A 21,391-nucleotide genomic window follows, 5' to 3' on the forward strand; every position below is an offset into this window, starting at 1 on the left:
GTGCTGTTCACAACGTGCAAGTGTGCTGTGGACAACATGGTTTATTCCTTAGAACAGAGGATTTTTCTGATGTTGGAAATCCACCGCCTAGAACACAGTGTTGTTGCAACAAGACGAAGTTTTCAACGGAGGTTTAATGTAACCAAAGGACCGAAAAGCGATACAATAAAGGATCTGTTTGAAAAATTTCAATGGACTGGGACCGTGACGGATGAACGTGCTGGAAAGGTAGGGCGACCGCGTACGGCAACCACAGAGGGCAACGCGCAGCTAGTGCAGCAGGTGATCCAACAGCGGCCTCGGGTTTCCGTTCGCCGTGTTGCAGCTGCGGTCCAAATGACGCCAACGTCCACATATCGTCTCATGCGCCAGAGTTTACACCTCTATCCACACAAAATTCAAGCGCGGCAACCCCTCAGCGCCGCTACCATTGCTGCACGAGAGACATTCACTAACGATATTTTGCACAGGAGTGATGACGGCGATATGCATGTGGGCAGCATTTGGTTTACTGACGAAGCTTATTTTTACCTGGACGGCTTCGTCAGTAAACAGAACTGGCGCATATGGGGAACCGAAAAGCCCCATGTTGCAGTCCCATCGTCCCTGCATCCTCAAAAAGTACTGGTCTGGGCCGCCATTTCTTCCAAAGGAATCATTGGCCCATTTTTCAGATCCGAAACGATTACTGCATCACGCTATCTGGACATTCTTCGTGAATTTGTGGCGGTACAAACTGCCTTAGACGACACTGCGAACACCTCGTGGTTCATGCAAGATGGTGCCCGGCCACATCGCACGGCCGACGTCTTTAATTTCCTGAATGAATATTTCGATGATCGTGTGATTGCTTTGGGCTATCTGAAACATACAGGAGGCGGCGTGGATTGGCCTCCCTATTCGCCAGACATGAACCCCTGTGACTTCTTTCTGTGGGGACACTTGAAAGACCAGGTGTACCGCCAGAATCCAGAAATAATTGAACAGCTGAAGCAGTACATCTCATCTGCATGTGAAGCCATTCCGCCAGACACGTTGTCAAAGGTTTCGGGTAATTTCATTCAGAGACTACGCCATATTATTGCTACGCATGGTGGATATGTGGAAAATATCGTACTATAGAGTTTCCCAGACCGCAGCGCCATCTGTTGTTGACAATTGTAACTACTGTAATTTCGAAAGTTTGTCTGCTTGAAAATGTACTGTTGTCCCAAGCATATTGCAACAAACGGTGTATTTCTATCGCTGCTTGTTTTGTTTGTATTGCCGTTTCAAATATACCGGTCATTTTTTAAACACCCTGTATTAAATACAAGCTACTATAAATTATTCACTCGTTTCCAAAGCTCTATATTTTCCCATTTTCTTAAGTATTACATGTACAAATGTGACTGATGCATGAGTGTATCTCTATTCATAGGAGACACGTCTGAAAGGTAGTCAAGGTCGTTCTGTACCTATGTACCAACATGTTGTCAGTGGTCTTCATAGCAGAACAGATGTGTTCTATCAAATATTCCAGTATTCTTGGCAGTGGGGATACGTAAATAGTGGCCTTAATGCACCCCAAAGGGAAAAGTTACAAGGCATGATGAGGAGGGGGGAAGGGGGGGGGGGGACAAGGCAGCAGAGCACCACCATCTCCACCGGCGATGCCGAACTTCATCGTTTAGGTAGCGACGAACATCGATGCTGCTACGAGGAGTGCCCTGTCTTGTTGGAAGATGAGGGTCTTGGAATCAGCAGTCCAGTTGTGAAAACAACCACAACTGCAACTTATCAAGGTAAGAGATACCCGTCACAGCCTTCTCACAGATGAATAATGGCCGATGACACAAAGCTTTGTCTGTTACATTCTACAGAATCTTTGGCAAATTCGTTCATGCACCACAATTTCGTGAGGATTTCCAGTCCTCCAAATTCTCACAATGAAGTGATTAATCTTTCCAGTTATACGGAAGGTTGCCTCGTCGCCGAATATCAGCTTAGAAGAGAAGTCTTATTTTGTCGCCAGTTTGTTAAGACACGGCACTCGTGACGCCAACTGCTGGGCACAATGCAATCTCGTTGAGGTGACGGTTCTATTCACGCATCAGTCATACTTTGATGTGTAATACTCTGGACAATTTAGACCTGTGCAAATGATTGAATCATCTCCACCTATAAAGTACCCTAATTCAAACAGTTTCGCTCGTCCTTAGTCGGCAAAAACCGGATGCCGTCAGTCACATAGCATATTTGCTTCAGCATCATATCGCTAACGTTTGATATCCTGCAACAACGTAGGGAAGTTGCAGCAAGTGTAATTTCATTGTTGGACATGAGGGAGTTGCGTAGTGTAATTTCATTGTTGGACATGAGGGAGTTGCGTAGGCTGCAGTCGTGTGAACCAAGCGCATTGTTGCAACATAAACGGTTTAACCGACAGACGTCTTTTCGGCTGTTGTCGGTTTTTCATCATTTGCTCGGACAAAATGACATTGTAGAAATGGCGATGAGATAGTGATGAGGGTTATCGCTGAAACAGCCAGTTGTCGTTAACACCAACATCCAGTTTAGCCTGACCGTTAAAATCGATCAAAATAACCGGGTTCGAAAATAATCGATTATTCAGTTTTTGACTACTATTACACTCAACAGCCAAAGAAACTAGTACACCTGCCCAACATCGCGTAGGGTCCCCGCGAGCACGCGGAAGTGCCGCAACACGACGTGGCAAAGACTCGACTAATGTCATAGACTTACTAAATAAAAACTAGACCGCGCATTGGCGCTAGTGTCGCGTCCCCACATTGAACGTGATAGAAGCCGCCATTTTCAGGGAAACAGTGCGTAAACATGGTTCGATCGTGTGCTGCTTTTAAATGTAACAGTAAGAATGGAAGCAAAGACGAAGACGGAAACAATGGTACATTTCACAGGTAAGTCATTTCTGGTTGTTTGTTACTTTCTATTACTTGTATATCGTATTTTCATGGAGAAATAATACAGCATGAGCGTTTGTTTTTATATAGATTTCCCCTTACAAATGATTTTCTAAATCGGAAATAGATTGTTGCTACTCGGAGAGAGAACTTCCAACCGACAGCAAATCATTAGCTGTGCTCTCTTCATTTTGAAGAGAATTGTTACATGGAAAATTATGTAAATAGACGTCAACTGAAGGACGATGCTATACCGACAGTATTTGGACTTCCAGCTCATTTGAAAAAGGTATAGTGTTTGCAAAGCCAAAGATGCTAAATGTAGGTGACAGCAGATTGTTCTATAGCCTAACCTGATGTCCATATTTACACCTTATACTGTATCTAATAAACTTTCTACTACGAAAATTGCAAGTTACACAGGGAAAAAGTTGCACTGTTAGATTACAGACAAAGGTACTTTGTTTCATGTCAAGTACTTATATTGTATTTACATATAAATTGCTAAAAATACTAACAGGGTTAATGTACTAAGTTGAACTGAATGAAGAACTAGGCACATGATAGGTATTTAGATTTTTAATCAAATATATATTAAGTATGAATCAGAGGTAGGTCGAATAATTGCGTTTAGATACTTAACATGTGTTGTCAGGTGGTGATTATATTTCGTAAATGGTCAAATATTTGACCAAATGTTGCAAACTCAACCACTTTCAGAGGTGCTATCAGTGTTAAAAACTAATGTGCGAATGAAATTCCTACGGTATTTAAAGCCATATGGGTTATTACAATTAATCGAACCAAAATTCGAGTGGAGACAATACTGTGCTAAACAAAAGTAAACGTGCAAAATGTACACAGTAGTCGGCAAAAAGCAAACAGGACCTGACAGGAAAATTATGTGAATTAAATAATAATCATACTGTCTGCTACTTAAAGTTTCGTGTAATTATCTACTGCAAATAGGTCGATGTAAACTCGCTCCACCTTGTCAGGAAAGAGCCTTACGTTCTTAAATTTCGCGTCTCTATACAGACGTATTTCGGAAATTAGGAAATTTCATTAATTTAAGTATACTTTTAAAATAGACTCGAATACTCAGTATTTTTTTAAACAAACATGTGTTTAATTTGTGCTTCAATTTGCTCTTGTTGCGTCTCATATACTTCAAATCACAACCCCAGTACTAGGATTCATCCCTGCAAATGGCGGCGATCAGCTGCTTCAATTGGGGGACAGTTGCCTCGCTTCTCCGCTACGGCGTGGTAGGGGCTTGACTAATGTCTGAAGTAGGGCTGGAGAGAATTGATACTATGAATCCTGCAGGGCTGTCCATAAATCCGTAAGAGTACAAGGGGATGGAGATCTCTTCTAAACAGCGCGTTGCAAGGCATCTCAGATATGCTCAATAATGTTCATGTATGGGGAGTTTGGTGGCCACCAGAAATGTTTAAGCTCAAAAGAATGTTCCTGGAGCCACTCCGTAGCAATTATGGACGTGTGGGGTGACACATTGTCCTGCTGGAATTGTCCAGTTCGTCGGAATGCACAATGGACAGGAGTGGACGCAGGTGATCAGACAGGATGCTTACGTACGTGCCATCTGTCACAGTCGTATCTAGACGTATCAGGGGTCCCGTATCACTTAACTGCACACGCCCCACACGAATACAGAGTCTCCTCCACCAGCTTGAACAGTCCCCTGCTGACATGCAGGATCAATGGATTCATAAGGTTATCCCATTACCCATACACGTCCATCCGCTCGATACAATTTGAAGAGAGACTCGTCCGGCGAGGCAACATGTTTCCAGTCATCCACAGTTCAATGTCGGTGTTGACAGGTCCAACCGAGGCGTAAAGCTTTGTGTCGTGCAGTCATCAAGGGTACACAAGTAGGTCTTCGGCTCCGAAAGCCCATATCGATAATGTTTGGTTGAATAGTTCGCACGCCAACACTTGTTGATGGTCTAGCATTGAAATCTGCTGCAATTTGCGGAAGTGTTGCACTTCTGTCACGTTGAACGATTCTCTTCAGTCGTCGTTCGTTCCGTTCTTGCAAGATCTTTTTCCGGTCGCAGAGATATCAGGTATTTGATGTTTTACCGGATTCCTGATATTCACGGTACACTCGTGAAATGGTCGTACGGGAAAATCCCCACTTCACTGGTACCTCGGAGATGCTGTGTTGCATCGCTCGTGCGCCAACTATACACCGCGTTCAAACGCACTTAAATCTTGATAGCAACAGTAACAGATCTAACAACTATACCAGACAGTTGTTTTATATAGTCGTTGCCGACCGCAGCGCCGTTTTCTACCTGTTTACATATCTCTTTATGCGCATGTCTATACCAGTTTCTTTGGCGCTTCAGTGTACTTCCAGTAGACTTCGAAGAAAGTTTCAAATATTCTAATGAATCTGAAGGAGTAGGAAATCACCATCGATATGCGATTGAGGCTGCGAAAGAACTCATTGTCTCCAGCGTAGATTGAGAATATGGAGTCGGGCGCGTGACAGGGGTCACAAGCTGATGAATTCCCTTATCGTCACTTTTGGATGGCATCAGTTTTTCTCTGTGAAACAAGAGCAAAAATAAGGATTGAGCTATTACCCGAATTTTATAGCACATAAATAAAACTGTCTGTATATCAATCAAATTTAGCTTCTCTTTCTAGAAACTTTCTGGGTATTTTATCCTTATACGATGTTGCAAGTTTGTTGGTCCTCGTCCCCTTTTTAATCTTTTATATTTAATGGAACATTGTACTTAACTGCTGCCACATTTTGTAAAATGCTTCGCACGTAGGGATGGTACTATTTTGCAATACAACTTGTGTCGACAGCTAGCAACTTCGTATAGACCAATGGAGGCAAGTGTCTTATTGTACTGTACCTGCACGCGTACTGTGTACTAGGCTACGCCACATGGCAACAGGTACATTATTCTCTCTCCAATGCTGTACCGATTCTCACGTTGTGTGTTCCTTTCTAACTGTAGGCACTGTTCTTAAAGTAGTGGTGGTCGCTTTTCCCAGTTTAAGTAACAACCCTATATTTCAAAGCAATGAAACTTTTACACCTAAACTATACTCGTTCTTTTAAATGCATTCATTTACTAGGAAAAATTTTAACACCGGTACTATGGTAAATATATGCCGGTCTTTTTGCCCAGTTATTAGATAAGAATGAGGAAAAATCTTTTATAACTGAGATCAAACAAATAGCGAAAAATACCGGTTATTCAGAACTAAAACATCGGTATCGGCTTTAACCGTCGGTTTTTCCCACCCCTACACTGTGACAACAGCGTGCATTTATAGCAGCTACCCGAGGGAAAGGGTTATCATCGTAGGCAGCAGATAGAAGCACTGGCTATAGGAAAACTGAAGTACTTCTCCCGGCTACTTATAAAGCACCGATTTTTTAACTGGCCTTATTTTGCTCCCCCTCTGTGCCTGCCACCTTGGCGGGGGCGAATCTCGCCATGCCCTCGGTAGGGCACTGGGCAGTAATGCTGTAACTGAAACAGAGGCATTTTTCGTTGCAGAGAGATATTTTCAAGAAATGCGGAAATATTTTATTGGTACAGACCTACATAGGGAAAAATTATAATTGTAGCAAAATAAGACGAAGCAGAGCTTACAAAGAAAGATTTAAGTGTTCTTTTCTCCCGCACACTGTTCTAGAGTGCAACGGTAGAGAAATGGAGTGAAAGTAGTTCGATGAAACCTCTGCCAGACATTTAGATAAGAATTGCAGAATAGTCACGTAGACAGGTGTAGATATGAAACATCCTGAGTATACAACAATTAACTGAGTTTGTTGGGTGTGAATGATACCCTGAGAAGAGGCTGCTGCAGAGAGGAAAATGTGGCAGGCAGCTTCAAACCAGACAGAAAACTGACGACAAAAGTTTCGGTGCTTCACAAGAGTAGTGGGGCAAGGGGGGACACAGCCCCAAAGTACCGTTATCCAATTTGGTAGAAGGGCGACGTCAGCTGATGATGCGAGTACCGTTATCCAAAATGGCGGTTTTCTTTACATTTGTTTAAATTCAATCAAATGTGTTTAAATTTAATCAAATTTGTTTAAATTTAATAAATTTAAATTTCAAGTCGAATATAATTTTTATAAATTCGTTTGAATTTGATAAATTTTTTTTAAATTTATTAATTTAGATTTCATAAATTTAAACAAATTTAATCAAATTTAAACAAATTTATAAAAATTATATTCGATTTGAATGAGCAGCCTCTAGTATGGGCGACACCATACTAACTCGCCTCAGCTGCAGGAGTAAGCTCTTAGAGCAAAATTCATCTCCATTTTCCAAGAACATGGGGAACACACTTGATGGTGGTACTGGTTCTAATTGTTTAAATAAAGACTTATGTCCATCTCCTAGGAAGAGGTGACAGGTTAGCGTAGGTAGCCCAAGTGCCCTTTCTTTCCTGCCATTTTCTTAGGTTAGTAGAGGTAGCCCAATTGACCTATGTTCCCATCAAAAGCCGCCATTTCGGATAATTAAGTTTTCCATACCCTTAATAAACAAAACAGATACACATAACAAAGGTACTAGTTATCAACAACATATTCATTCACTATTTACAACAGTCTGCCGACGCTGGTGTAACTTTTCGATGCTGCTACTACGCAAATCACACAGTTTTGAGACGAAGAATTCGTCGACTCATGTTCGGAGTGCATTTTTATCTGGAAAGGAAGTTGCTTGAAGACTGTTCACTAGAGAGCGGGAAAGGAGAAAATCCGAGTGCTCAAGATCAGCTGAATAAGGTGTCACTCTGTCAGAATGCGATCGGGTGTTATCGTGGAGTAGCATCAGCTCACGCAGTCTGCCTGATTAGATTAGATTAGTTTTTCTTTCCTTAGATCCGTACTGAGGAGATCCTCGCGGATGTGGAACATGTCAATATTTTTTTTATGCTGAAATAACAATACTAATAGTATGAATATATACAATACATCATTTGTTTCTATTAAAAAATTCGTCAATGGAGTAGTAGGAGTTGGCTACTAGTAAGTCTTTCATGCTCCTTTTAAACTGATCTATATTTGTAACTAACTTTTTTATGTTTGCTGGCAAATTATTGAAGATGAGTGCTCCTGAGTAATGGACCCCTTTTTGAACTAAAGTAAGTGCTTTTAAGTCCTTGTGCAGATCATTTTTGTTTCTGGTATTGTATGTATGAACTGAGCTGTTTGTTGGTCTTAGGCTGTGTCTGCAATACGTCTCAGTTGTTGACAATAAATGTCAACAGTGATGGGCACATCACACGTTTGCTGTTCCACCAGATGTATAACATTATCTTTTGTGGATCAGCACAAGACATTGTCCGGTGCTTTGTTTGGGTGCAGCCATTCCTTTCTTTCACTTATGTTAGCACAAAGAAGCCATTTCTCGTTACCAGTAACGATACAGAATAGGTATGGTCGGTGTTGTTCGTGAGGCTAGTTGATGACGAGCGAGTCGAGATGTACACATCGCCACCCACTGAATTTTGTGATTTTGGCTTTTTAGCATGTGGTACCCATTTTGAAACTCTTCCATTGCATGAAAATGTCGCACGTTGATGGAATGATCGCAGTTCATCACATCTGCCTGTTCTCGAGTACACTGACGTGGATCGTTGGGGATTAATGCGCTTAAACAATCTTCTTCATACCTTGAAGATCTTCCTGAGAATTTTATTTTATTTAATAAAATTGCAGCCACATAGCCACATGCAGCTACTTCACTTAACATTTTACATTTTTGCATATTCATTTATAGATTTCGCTCTTTTACTGCACAGTTCTATGTGGTATCATTCACAGGCTTCGTTACGCAGTTGACACACACACACACACACACACACACACACACACACAAATGTTGTGTTTGGGTCGTGATAATTTTTGTTTTTGCAAATTAGATGATGAAAGCCATGAATAAAATATCTAGTTATGACATGTCGCAGTTAGAAGTTTGGTACTGTCCATGAGCGGTTCGTCATTGCTTCGCTGCCATAGAACTCCGGGCATATTTTTTCTCATTTACCCTCCACGATCTTCAGTGGATTTCTGGAAGTCTTGGTGTGTGGCATCATATATCGAAGTTTGATGCCTTCAATTAGGAATGTCTCTCTCGTTAGGAGGTACACTAGTCTAGATCTTGTTGCCTTTGAGAGATATAGTGCTCTTTTTAGATAGTCGGTTTTACTTTTTCTAGTGTTTCTAGAATTTTTTCTGTCAGGTGGTCCCATATAACCTCCATCCCGTAGGCCAGGACTGGCATGATTTTGGCGTTGAATAATTTCGTGGCCGTCTCTAGACTGAATAGGCAGATGTTTCTGATGTCCTGTATTGCTATTATTGCTTGGGCTGCACTTTCTGTTGTACGTTTTGTGAAGCATTTGGTTGTTGGTTGCAATGTCACCCCTAGACATTTAAAATCTGATGAGATTTTTATTTTTCGTCCTCTGATGCTGACTTCCGCATTCTTGGGTGTTTTTCCTCTTTTTCTGAAAATACCATTTCGGTCTTTGTTATGTTTGTGTTGTAGTTTGTCTTCACTGGACCATTTATCTATTTTCTCAATGATCTTCTGCAGCTTCTGTATATCTGTTGATCCTACGGCTATGTCATCAGCGTATGCATATACGTATACATCTTCATTTTCTCCAATTCGCAGTACTTCTTCAGTGGAAAGAATGTACAGCAGAGGGCTCATTGGGTCACCCTGTAAGACTCTGTTCGATTGCAAAATGAGGTTTGAAAAAGAGAGGTTGGCTGCTATTGTGATTAAGTTGTATTCGAGGATTGACTTGATTATTCTTGCCTACACGCTATCTTCTCCCATTGTGTTTTCCAGTTTTCGGACTATGAGTTCTCTTTCCAGTAGGTCAAAGGCTTTGGTAAAGTCTAAGAACACTGTGTAGAACATTTGTTTATTTTGTAGCGCTTCGTCGATATTCTTTGGAAAAAGCCTGGTTGCTGTAAGTGTAGATCTTCCAGATCTGAAGCCCATTTGTGGTTCTGGGAGGTTTTTGTGTAATTATCTTTGAAAACATCTTAAACTGAGTATTTTCTAGGGCTGTGCCTCTGTACTTGTTTGTATCTGTTGGGTCTCCCCTACCTTTGTAGAGAACTTTTATTATAGTGTGTCTCCTCTATGTCGGAATTTTTCCAAGTTCCAGGCATTTGTTGAATAGTTTGATCCATATACGTTGGAGAGCCTCATTCGCATCTTGTATACGTTCATTATATATATTATTGGTTCCTGCTGCTCTCTTGTTCTTCAGAGTTTGGATTACTTCTTTTACATCTTCTTCATTTAGAGGTTGCCATACATTGTCTTTCTCCTTTATTTGATGTTGTTTCTCTTTCTTTGGGGGTGTTCGGGTTCCTCGTTTGTTCAGTTTTTTACTGAAGTGGTCTACCCATTCCTTCATATATATATATATATATATATATATATATATATATATATATATATATATATATATATATATGGGGTGTATGAATCTGTCTTCTTGGTCTTACTGCATGTATGGATCTTTCGCTGCTTCATCCGCTTCTCTTTTTGCCTCTCTTTCTATGTATTCTTTTTTCTTCTCTTGTATTAGTTTTTTGTAGATTTTCCTCTCTTCTGCGTATATTTTTCATGTTTCCTCGTCGTGCTGGTTTCTTAATCTATGGAGCGTTCTTAGAACAGTGTTCCTTTTGCTATAGCATTCAGCATCGAACCATCTTTTTGCCGTCCTAGTTTTTGAGTTTGTTTGTATCACTGAATTTTTTAGGAGGTCTTCTATTTTGTCTGTTGCTTTCTCAAGATCTTCTTCCTCTATTAAAGTTTGTATTTGTGTTATTTGTTCTTGTTTGTTTGTTATTTTTTCTTTATCTGTTTTTCTTTGTGTGATTTGGTGGGTCTATCTTGCTGGTGGTGAGGCGACGTTATTTGTCTTTATCTTCGTTGGAATGTTCTTTCGTATGGGAGTGATGGAGCCATACCATATTCGTTGATTCAAAAAAATGGTTCAAATGGCTGTGAGCACTATGGGACTTAACATCTATGGTCATCAGTTCCCTAGAACTACTTAAACCTAACTAACCTAAGGACATCACACAATACCCAGTCATCACGAGGCAGAGAAAATCCCTGACCCCGCCGGGAATCGAACCCGGGAACCCCGGCGCGGGAAGCGAGAACGATACAGCACAACCACGAGCTGCGGACTATATTGGTAGAATACTTCCTTTTATTTCTCCTCTTGTTAATGTGATATCAATAGCCCTAGGGTGAAACCAACTTCTTCTAGAGTTTCAATGACCAGTCTTGTTTTGCAGTTCTCCGCGTCTATTCTGCAGTTGAGATCGCCTGCAATAATTGTTTGATGAGCGTGACTATTTCGTCAATTATTTCTGCTGCATTAGAGTGAGGTTGGAAATAGGCTGCAATTATATTTATGTTTGATGCTTCTACTAGGGTACTATTTTCTTGATTTATGTTTTTTTTTGTTTTTTGCTTGGAAAATTGTAGAAATCTTTATGTTGCCATTTGTCTATCAGGAAGATTTCTGTTAGTATTGCAAGATCCGAGTTTTGCAGAATGTCTGTTGGTGTTAGATTAAGAGCACTTTTTATTCCCTCTGTATTCCACAAGACGGCTTTTATTTCCTGTTCTCCTGATTTTCTTCTTGATTTAGTTGAGCTCTGCTCCCTCTTCCATTGATCTTGGGAAACGAAATCAATGTGGTTTTACGTTTTCAGGCGAGAATTCTGGTTATTGTGTGATTTGCAGGTCTTCAAAGGGAATGCCTACTTTGAAAGTTTTTTGTCGCCCAGTTGCGCACTTCTTCACATGCTAGTTGTCCCAGTATTTTGTTCTTGTTGAGGGATTTCACTGCTGTATCAGTTGTGGTGGTTCTCTTTAAGTTAACAATATATAGCCATGCTGTTTTTTCTGCTACTTGTATTTCTTCGTCTTTTTTGTAGCCATTATGGTTTTATTATTACTTTGGTTTCTTCTCATATACCAGCTCCTCCCTATCACAGTACTCCAAGAGGGTCCCTCTAGTTCATTAAACTCATTTTGGATTTCATCATGTTGCTCATATGCATTGATTTTGACTTCTGGCTGATTGTGTTGCTGGAACAGAGGATTTCTGTATATTGTCGTTCACCCTGGTTCAAGTTGGTTGTTAAACTTAATTTGTATGTTGTTTCCATCAGTTTTGGTTTTATCTGGTTCTAAGTGACTTTCCTTTTCTAGAGATTTCTTTATTTGCCCCTGTATTAATACCCCTAGTTGGGTTTTTCGGAAATCGATTATCTCCTCCATTTTATGCCTCAATTCTCTCATTGCCGTGTCATTTTCGTCTTTTTTGCTTTTCCCAGAGAGCTACCTACTCCGAAGATGTCTCCGTTGAAGTTCTCGGCTCCTGCAGATGTGTCTCTCGTCTGCCTCTGTCCGCCATGTGCTATTTCCCCTCTCTAATAGGTGTCGCTAGTTATTCAGCAGTCCTGTGTCCTCCATGTCCTGTTTCCTCCGTTTCTCCGATAGATGTCAGTAGTTTTCCGGCAGTGCAGCTGTCTTCTTCCTCCCTCTTCTCCTCTTGTTGGCTATTCATAACCTCTCTCGTAGTATTCCTAATCTCCTCTTTCTTTGTTTTTGTTTCATTTTTCACAGATTCTAAGCATTTTCGTTTTTCACTCACCGCCTCTAGTAATTAGTTCTTCATTTGGCTTCATGTATCCTCCTGGTCCGCAGCTCGTGGTCTCGCGGTAGCGTTCTTGCTTCCCGAGCACGAGGTCCCAGGTTCGATTCCTGGCGGGGTCAGGGATTTTTCCTACCTCGAGATGACTGGGTGTTGTGTGTTGTATCGTCTTCATCATCATCATCCATCCCCATTACGGTCGGAGGAAGGCAATGGCAAACCACCTCCACTAGGACCTTGCCTAGTAAGGCGGGGCGGGTCTCCCGCGTCGCTCCCCTAAGCTCTGTAAAGAAGTATGGGACTCATCGTCATATCCTCCTGCTTATGCGACTTTTCCGATCTTAATTAGAATATTCTCAATACGTTGCACTGCGCTGTCCGCCATCTTACTGTATGTTCTCTTCCTGAATATGGAGAGTCACTGATGTCAATGCTTAAAACGGGAAAATCACTTTCTTGCCATGCTCTGTTAAATGGCATTATCCCCTTACACGGCGCTAATGTTTCTGTCTGCCTCCGCTGCTGCCAGCCCTCTACTGAACTCAAACAGAAGAATACGTTGGAAATGTTCCAATTTCTCCACTTGGCACTCCATTTTCTAGCGTCCACAGCTCCATTCACTATCTCAAAACAACAATATGTAAACTCAAATAGCAACAGCGAACGACAAACAAAGAACGACAATCGATGAATAAAGCCACGGCAACCAGAAGAGCAACATGCAAAACAAACACGCTACTAACTTATGCATCAATATAATAGATTGTTTGTATTTGTATCTTGTTTTTGATAGAAATATGCATGTACGCTGCGGTTTTTTATTATGTATGATTGTGAACTCGTGAAGAGAAGAACAGTAAGGCCAAGTGCCACAATATAGTTGGCTCCTCTCGAATTTAAGAAGAGGAACGCCGAGCACAATTTCCCAATCTGACGAACGGATCTCTGCCGACAGCGTGACACGCAATGCTACATAAGGTGCCGTCACACATTTTGATGACATCAAGACTTTTGCTGGGGGTAAACTGCGTCCGAAAATTCCTTCCATCTCCAGAATACGAACGGTACATATCTGCGCCAACAGATGCAGCAGAAATTACCTTAATATAGACTGTAATGATACGGTTTTTCGGAAAGAGTTAAATTTTACGCCAAGGAAGAAATAATGAAGTTGTGACCCGCAGATTTCTTGAAATTTGTGGTGTTAGAGCCGTTATCGAGTGTAATTATTTAGTGTTTCTTTACTGGGGCTCTACATAAGTCATTCAGTCGAGCTCACGCCCACTGCCAAGCAGAATGAACTATGAATTTGAAGGAAGGAAGCAAGGAAGGAAGGAAATCGAGGGTTCAACTACCGATATCGACTTGGTTATTAGAGACAGAGCTGAAGTTTGGTTTGAGGAAGGAAAACTATTGTGTCTTTTTATTGCAGCTGTTCTGGCTAAATGGATCGCGGAGTGGGAAACAGAACCTCGGTTCTTGTGAATTCGAGCCCAGTGCCTTTGTCAGTGGTGCACCGCTCCTGATACTCAAGGGGAGAGTCCGGCGCGGAAGCCAAATGGATATTCTGGAAACCCAGAAACGCATCTGCATGACACAACGTACTCTGTCATACGTCACACTACATTTCTAAGTTGTTATTACTTCTCTGCATGCTGTTCATTTCATTCGGAGTCGGATTCTGTGGTAGTCGTTGAGAATACCCTCATTAATCCAGTGTCTCCTTCCAGTGAAATCAACGAAAGCAAATAAATAGATAGCGTTAATTCTACGGAACGAAAGGACGGCACCTCACTATCTACTGAATTAAGAACGACCATCTTTGAACAACATCATGCTAGCTACAATAAATTTAAGTTATGGAAACTACGTCTAATACTCAACTGAATTTAGCCTGTGTTTTCGGATAAAGAACAATTGTGGATCCTTTTTAAGAGATGCTTAGAAAAATTTGTATGTTATCATTGTGCTTTTCCAACACTATTGCTAAATCTGACACCGAGGACATAAAATATCATCATTAGACATTGACTGAACATAGATACGGATAAGTGCAGTTACCAGGACGAAACTGGTTCTCATGCCTTGCTTCAAACTTCTTTGCTGAGTGTGATCCAACCTACTGTGGCATAAAGAATGCTACTTCATAAGTCTTCTCCGACAGAAACTAACTGGTTTTGACCAACGATGTGATGGTACTGGCTGCTGTTATGTCATTTCTTGGCTAATTCAGATGGCTCAGAGCACTATGGGACTTAACGTCTGAGGTCATCAGTCCCCTAGAACTTAGAACTACCGTAAACCTAACTAACCTAAGGACATCACACACTTCCATACCCGAGGCAGGATTGAAACCTGCGACCGTAGCTGTCGCGCGGTTCCAGACTGTAGCACCTAGAACCGCTCGGCCACTCCGGCCTGCTCTTGGTTAGTATTTTGAATTTAATTTCTTTACAACGTTATTACTTGTCATATTTTCAATTGCTGAGAGGCAAATTATTTTTTTAAATATCTTGAAGGTTTGCTTCACAAAATACTATCGCTTCTGTTTCGGCGAGAGCTAATACATCATCGGTTTATTAAACTTCCTTAATAAATACAAATAAGTTCCTTTTTTTTCTAATTCGTACTACATACTGTGGCCTTCAATACAGCTGTTGGGATTTCTTTTACTCTACACATTTTGTTAACTTTCAGCTAAATAGTTAAGTGTCTTGTAATAACTGTGTCTACTGATATGTATATGAATGCGTCTCAGTCTCCGTTTGAACTACAGTTGTTGACAAAAATACTGAAACACCGAGGAAATGCGTGCCTGAACATAAATGCAGATACTAGCCAAGCCTCTAGATTACGCTGTTGTATTTGATCACGTACGGTACCTGTACTACGACCTCAATACGTTGCAAGTGTCAGTCATGATCTCAACATTGTTCTGTGTAGTTAGGAGTGCATTATGTCGGAGCTAAGTGAATTGGAACATAGGCAAATTGTTGGTGTCCGTAGGGTGGTTGCTTCCGCACAATAAGTGTTTGGTGTTTCAAGAGGCACCGTATCGTAGATTTATATCGCCCTCGGAGAAAATTGTAGAATGTCATCTGGTGAGACACAAAGCGGACGAAAGTAGACTATGTGATCAAAAATATCCGGACACCCCCCAAAAACATATGTTTTTCATTAGACATCTTGAGAGCGCAGAACGGTGCGTTGCGTGGAACTCACGGACTTCGAACGTGGTCAGGTTGTTGGGTGTCACTTGTCATACATCTGTACGCGAGATTTCCACACTCCTAAACATCCCTAGGTCCACTGTTTCCGATATGATAGTTAAGTGGAAACCTGAAGGGACACGTACAGCATGAAAGAGTATAGGCCGACCTTGTCTGTTGACTTACAGTGACCGCCGACAGATGAATAGGGTCGTAATGTGTAATAGGCTGACATCTACCCAGACCATCACACAGGAATTCCCAACTGCATCAGAATCCACTGCAAGTCCTATGAAAGTTAGGTGGGAGGTGAGAAAACTTGGATTTCATGATCGAGCTGCTGCTCATAAGCCACACATCACGACGGTAAATGCCAAACGACTCCTCGCTTGGTGTAAGGAGCGTAAACATTGGACGATTGATCAGTGGAAAAACATTGTGTGGAGTGACGAATCACGGTACACGGCGATCCGATGGCTGGGTGTGGGTATGACGAATGCCCGGTGAACGTCATCTGCCAGCGTGTGTAGTGCTCCAGTAAAATTCGGAGGCGGTGGTGTGATGGTGTGGTCGTGTTTTTCATGGAGGGGGCTTGCACCATTTTTGATTTGCGTGCCACTATCTCAGCACAGGCCTACATTGATGTTTTAAGCACCTCCTTGCTTTCCAATTCGGGGATGGCGACTGCATCTTTCAGCACGATCGAGCATCTATTCATAATGCACGGACTGTGGCGGAGTGGTTACACGACAATAACATTCGTGTAATGGACTGGCCTGCGCACAGTCCTGACCTGAGTCCTATAGAACACCTTTGGGGTGTTTTAGAACGCCGACTTAGTGCCAGGCCTGACTAACCGACATCGATACCTCTCCTCAGTGCAGCACTCCTTGAAGAATGAGCTGACTTTCCCCAAGAAAGCTTCCACCACCTGATTGAACGTATGCCTGCGAGGGTGGAAGCTGTCATCAACGCTAAGTATGAGCCAACACCATGCTCAATTCCAACATTACCGATGAAGGGCGCCACGAATTTGTAAGTTATTTTCAGCCAGGTGAATGTCGAGCTAGCGAATCCTGTTAGCACCAAAACAACTAAGGGAGCTTCATTAAGCTACCTTCGACTAGGAATGTGGGTGGAGTTAACGACTATGATATGACTTTCAAATGATAGAGCACAGCAATCAATCGTCATGACTGATTTCTGTGCTCTATCATTTGTAAGGAAGCTTCATAAGCAGGGAATTACAGGGCAAGCTGGAATTCCAGAAGCATGACATCAGTAATACAAATGCTTGTAACAGGAAAACGTACTATCAAAGCCATAAAATCCGGGCTATGGAGCAGTAGAGGAAAGTCATTTGGTCGGATGAGCCCTGTTTCACACGTTTCCAACTACTGGCTGAGTTTACGTTCCTGGAGCGAAAGAAGGCGGGGGTTCGACGATGTTTCGGGCCCTATATCGAGTATTCCATGGGCTCCATGGTTACTGTGCAAGACCTTGCATTACTACCAAGGATTATGTGACAATTTTGGCTGATTGGTTCCATCCACTGGTACCGGTACAGTGTTTGTTCCCCAAAAGTGATGCTGTGCGCCAAGACGGTAGGGCGCCTGTTCATACAGCTCGCATCGTCCAGGACTGGTTTCGTGAGCATGAGGATGAACTGTAGCATCTCTCATGGCCATCACAATCACCAGATCTCAATGTTATTGAGCCTTTGCAGTCTACTTTGGAGAAAAAAGTGCGTGATCGCTAACCATCTCCACCACAGTTATCTGAGCTCACCGCTATTTTGCAGGAAGAATGGTGTAAGATTCGCTTGAAACCCATACCGAATCTGTATTTATCCATTCCGAGACTGCTGGAAACTGTTTTGAATGCCAACGGTTTTCCTACTCCATATTAGGCGTGGTAATGTGTTGTATTTTGGATGATTCGTCCACCCCCCCCCCCCCCCCCCCCACAGGTACCTAAAGTTTATTTTGAAATACTTAGCTTCGAACTCCTTGGGATAAATATATCTTCTTCCTATAGGAACATTCAGTGTGTCTAGGTATCACTTACAACTGTAGCGCTTCTTCTATGATAGTTCATTCGTTTTCCTTCCGATAGACGTTCCTCAGTCTACATCTGCGTGTATATAACTACCCTGCAATTCGCGCTCAAGTGTTTATCAGAGAGCTCATAGAACAATTTAAGACGAATTTTTACTGTGGAATAGCACGTTGGAAAACATGAGCACTTAAATGTTTCCGTGAGAGCTCAAGTTTCGCTTATTTTATTATGATGGTGGTTGAATTTCAGAGTTTCAGCTTGAAAAAATTTCATTTTATCCATGTAGTAAATTATCGTAATCAAACTTCACTTGAGTTTCGAAATATGGCCAAAGACATGGCGTTGTAGTCGCCGTTTTCTTTACTTCGTCTAACGCATGTTCACTAAATAAATGGTCCAAGTAGAATCGCAGTTTCCACTTTTCTCAACAAAATAATTATTTGAGCTGTCTTATTCGTAGCCGACTCAGCAACATAGACCTCTGATCACTGAGCATCCATCAGAAGGTAAAAGTATTTCTTAACAACGAGGAACTTTCAATACAATATCTATTTGTGTACTGGTACAATGAGCTTAAGCAAAGTACTCTGTCCTGGCTGCATACTTCGAGGCTTATCTCATCATCTCAACAATACTGAAGCACCGACGTTACCCTAGAAACGTACAACTTCTCAGTTCTGAACAATGCCTGCTGAGGGCACATAACCAGGAAGCATGTGGCAACAGAATGAGTGACGCCGCAAAAAGCAGATTATTGGCAGGCTGACCACCCCACCAGGTCATGGGCAGTGGACTCGGTCGAGACAGCTGCCAGTTCTGGACACTCAGAGGGAGCAAACGGAGACATTCGCTGTTGGTGAGTACAACCAGTGAACGGTATCCGTATCGAGAATATTGATGTGACCAACTATGACTGCCGTGAAAAGTGTTCCCCGATACGAGGAGTCGACAGCGACGCTACATATATGGAAACATTCCAGTTGGCAGCTAATTGATAGTGATGAAAATAAAAGCATACTGCGTGTCATTAGAAGAGACGTCGTTTCTGGATGTTACATTGCAGATTTGCAAGTACTCCGGTAACGACAGGCGTGCTTAGAAGCAAAACTGGAAACGTCGAACCCGTTATAAGAAGACGTTGCCCTTAGAAGAATTTAAATGATTATGCAAGTAGTCCGTGCCACCGCTTATTTTTTGCTGTCCTAGTTTATTTCTAGCCGATTTCGTGTTAGGTATGAGCTGACCGTAATGATGTTAGTTCGCGTGTGAAGATTGGTTGGTTGGTTGGTTTGGGGAAGGAGACCAGACAGCGTGGTCATCGGTCTCATCGGATTAGGGAAGGATTGGGAAGGAAGGCGGCCGTGCCCTTTCAGAGGAACCATCCCGGCATTTGCCTGGAGTGATTTAGGGAAATCACGGAAAACCTAAATCAGGATGGCCGGACGCGGGATTGAACCGTCGTCCTCCCGAATGCGAGTCCAGTGTCCAACCACTGCGCCACCCCGCTCGGTCGCGTGTGAAGACTTATAGCTTTGCGTCTCTGAAACGGTGAAATTAGCGTCCGTCTTTCCCACGCTCAGTAGCCACCTGGTGTGACAGCGGTTGACTGTCAGAGGACGAACTGTAAGTCTGTTCCAGGATCAGCTGGTAAGAGCTGGCAGTGCCGAAAACGCATATTGTAACAGAGAGGCTGACCTGCCGTTGCAGTGAAACAAATCAAACAACCCACCGCAATGACTAATTTTGTTGAAACGAAGGATAGTACGTATAAATCTACGCCTGTACTCCGCAAACCACACAATGGTGCGTACCTCGTGAACCACAGCCAGTTCCGCCTTTCCAATCCTAGTCGAGAATGATCCGCGGGAAGAACGATTGTTGGTAAGTCTCCGCGGGAACTTGACTCTACCTTCGTGGACTTTCGCGATATGTAGGCGGAAGCTAGATTAGATTAGATTATATTAGTTTTTCGTTCCATAGATCCGTGCTGAGGAGACCCTCGTGGATGTGGAACATGTCAATTTTTTTAATTTTTTTTAAACCTGAAATAACAGTACTAGTAGTATGGATATATATACAATACATCATTTTTTTCTATTAAAAAATTCGTCAATGGAATAGATGGAGTTGGCCACTAGTAAGTCTTTCAGGCTCCTTTTAAACTGATCTTTATTTGTAACTAATTTTTTTTATGAAACTTCCAGGCAGATTAAAACTGTTTGCCGGACCGAGACTCGAACTCGGGACCTTTGCCTTTCGCGGGCAAGTGCTCTACCGACTGAGCTACCCAAGCACGACTGACGCCCCGTCCTCACAGCTTTAATTCCGCCAGTACCTCGTCTCCTACCGCCCAAACTTTACAGAAGCTCTCCTGCGACCTTGCAGAACTAGCACTCCTGAAAGAAAGGATATTGCGGAGACATGGCTTAGCCACAGCCTGGTGGTTGTTTCTAGAATGAAATTTTCACTCTACAGCGGAGTGTGCGCTAATATGAAACTTCCTGGCAGATTAAAACTGTGTGCCGGACCGAGACTCGAACTCGGGACCTTTGCCTTTCGCGGGCAAATGTGCCAGGAAGTTTCATATCAGCGCACACTCCGCTGTAAAGTGAAAATTTCATTCTAGAATTTTTTTATGTTTGCTGGCAAATTATTGAAGATGAGTGTTCCTGAGTAGTGGACCCCTTTTTGAACTAAAGTAAGTGCTTTTAAGTCCTTGTGCAGATTATTTTTGTTCCTGGTATTGTATGTATGAACTGAGCTGTTTGTTGGAAAAAGAGATATATTATTCAGGACAAATTTCATTAAGGCGGAAATATATTGAGAGGCAGTAATTAGTATACCCAGTTCTTTGAAGAGGTTTCTACAGGACGTCCGTGAATTTACTCCACAAATAATAAGTATTACAAGCTTTTGGATTCTGAAAACTTTTGTTTCACTTGAAGAGTTACCCCAAAATATTATGCCATATGACATTATGGAATGAAAATAGGCAAAGTATGCAAGCTTTTTCATTTTAATGTCGCCTATGTCAGCTAACACTCGAACTGTAAATACAGATTTGTTAAGGCGTTTCTGCAGTTCTGTGGTGCGCTCCTCCCAACTGAATTTATTATCAAGTTGTAATCCCAGGAATTTAAGACTGTCAACCTCTTCTATCTGCTCTTCTTCATACTTTATGCATATGCTGGGTGGAAACCTCATACAGGTTCTGAATTGCATATTGTGAGTCTTTTCCAAGTTTAATGTCAGTGAGTTGGCTTTAAACCATTTATTAATATCCATGAACATATTATTAGCAGATCTTTCCACAGTGAGGTGCCAAAAGTCATTGGATACCCCTAATATCGTGTCGGACCTCGTATTGCCCGGCGTATTGCGGCAACTCGACCTGGCATGGACTCGTTGTCGTTGGAAGTTCCTTGCAGAAATATTGAGCCACGTTGCCTATATAGCCGTCCATACTTGCGAAAATGT

General features: G+C 42.1%; 1 non-coding gene across 1 annotated transcript; it reads right to left on the minus strand.

Moving 5' to 3' along the window:
- Positions 1 to 20,133: 20,133 nt before the first annotated feature.
- Positions 20,134 to 20,208, minus strand: Trnas-cga (transfer RNA serine (anticodon CGA)). The gene has a single exon. It is a non-coding gene; the product is annotated as a tRNA-Ser (tRNA).
- Positions 20,209 to 21,391: the final 1,183 nt, after the last annotated feature.

This window comes from Schistocerca nitens, chromosome 9, assembly GCF_023898315.1.
Source record: "Schistocerca nitens isolate TAMUIC-IGC-003100 chromosome 9, iqSchNite1.1, whole genome shotgun sequence".
Lineage (NCBI taxonomy): Eukaryota > Metazoa > Arthropoda > Insecta > Orthoptera > Acrididae > Schistocerca > Schistocerca nitens.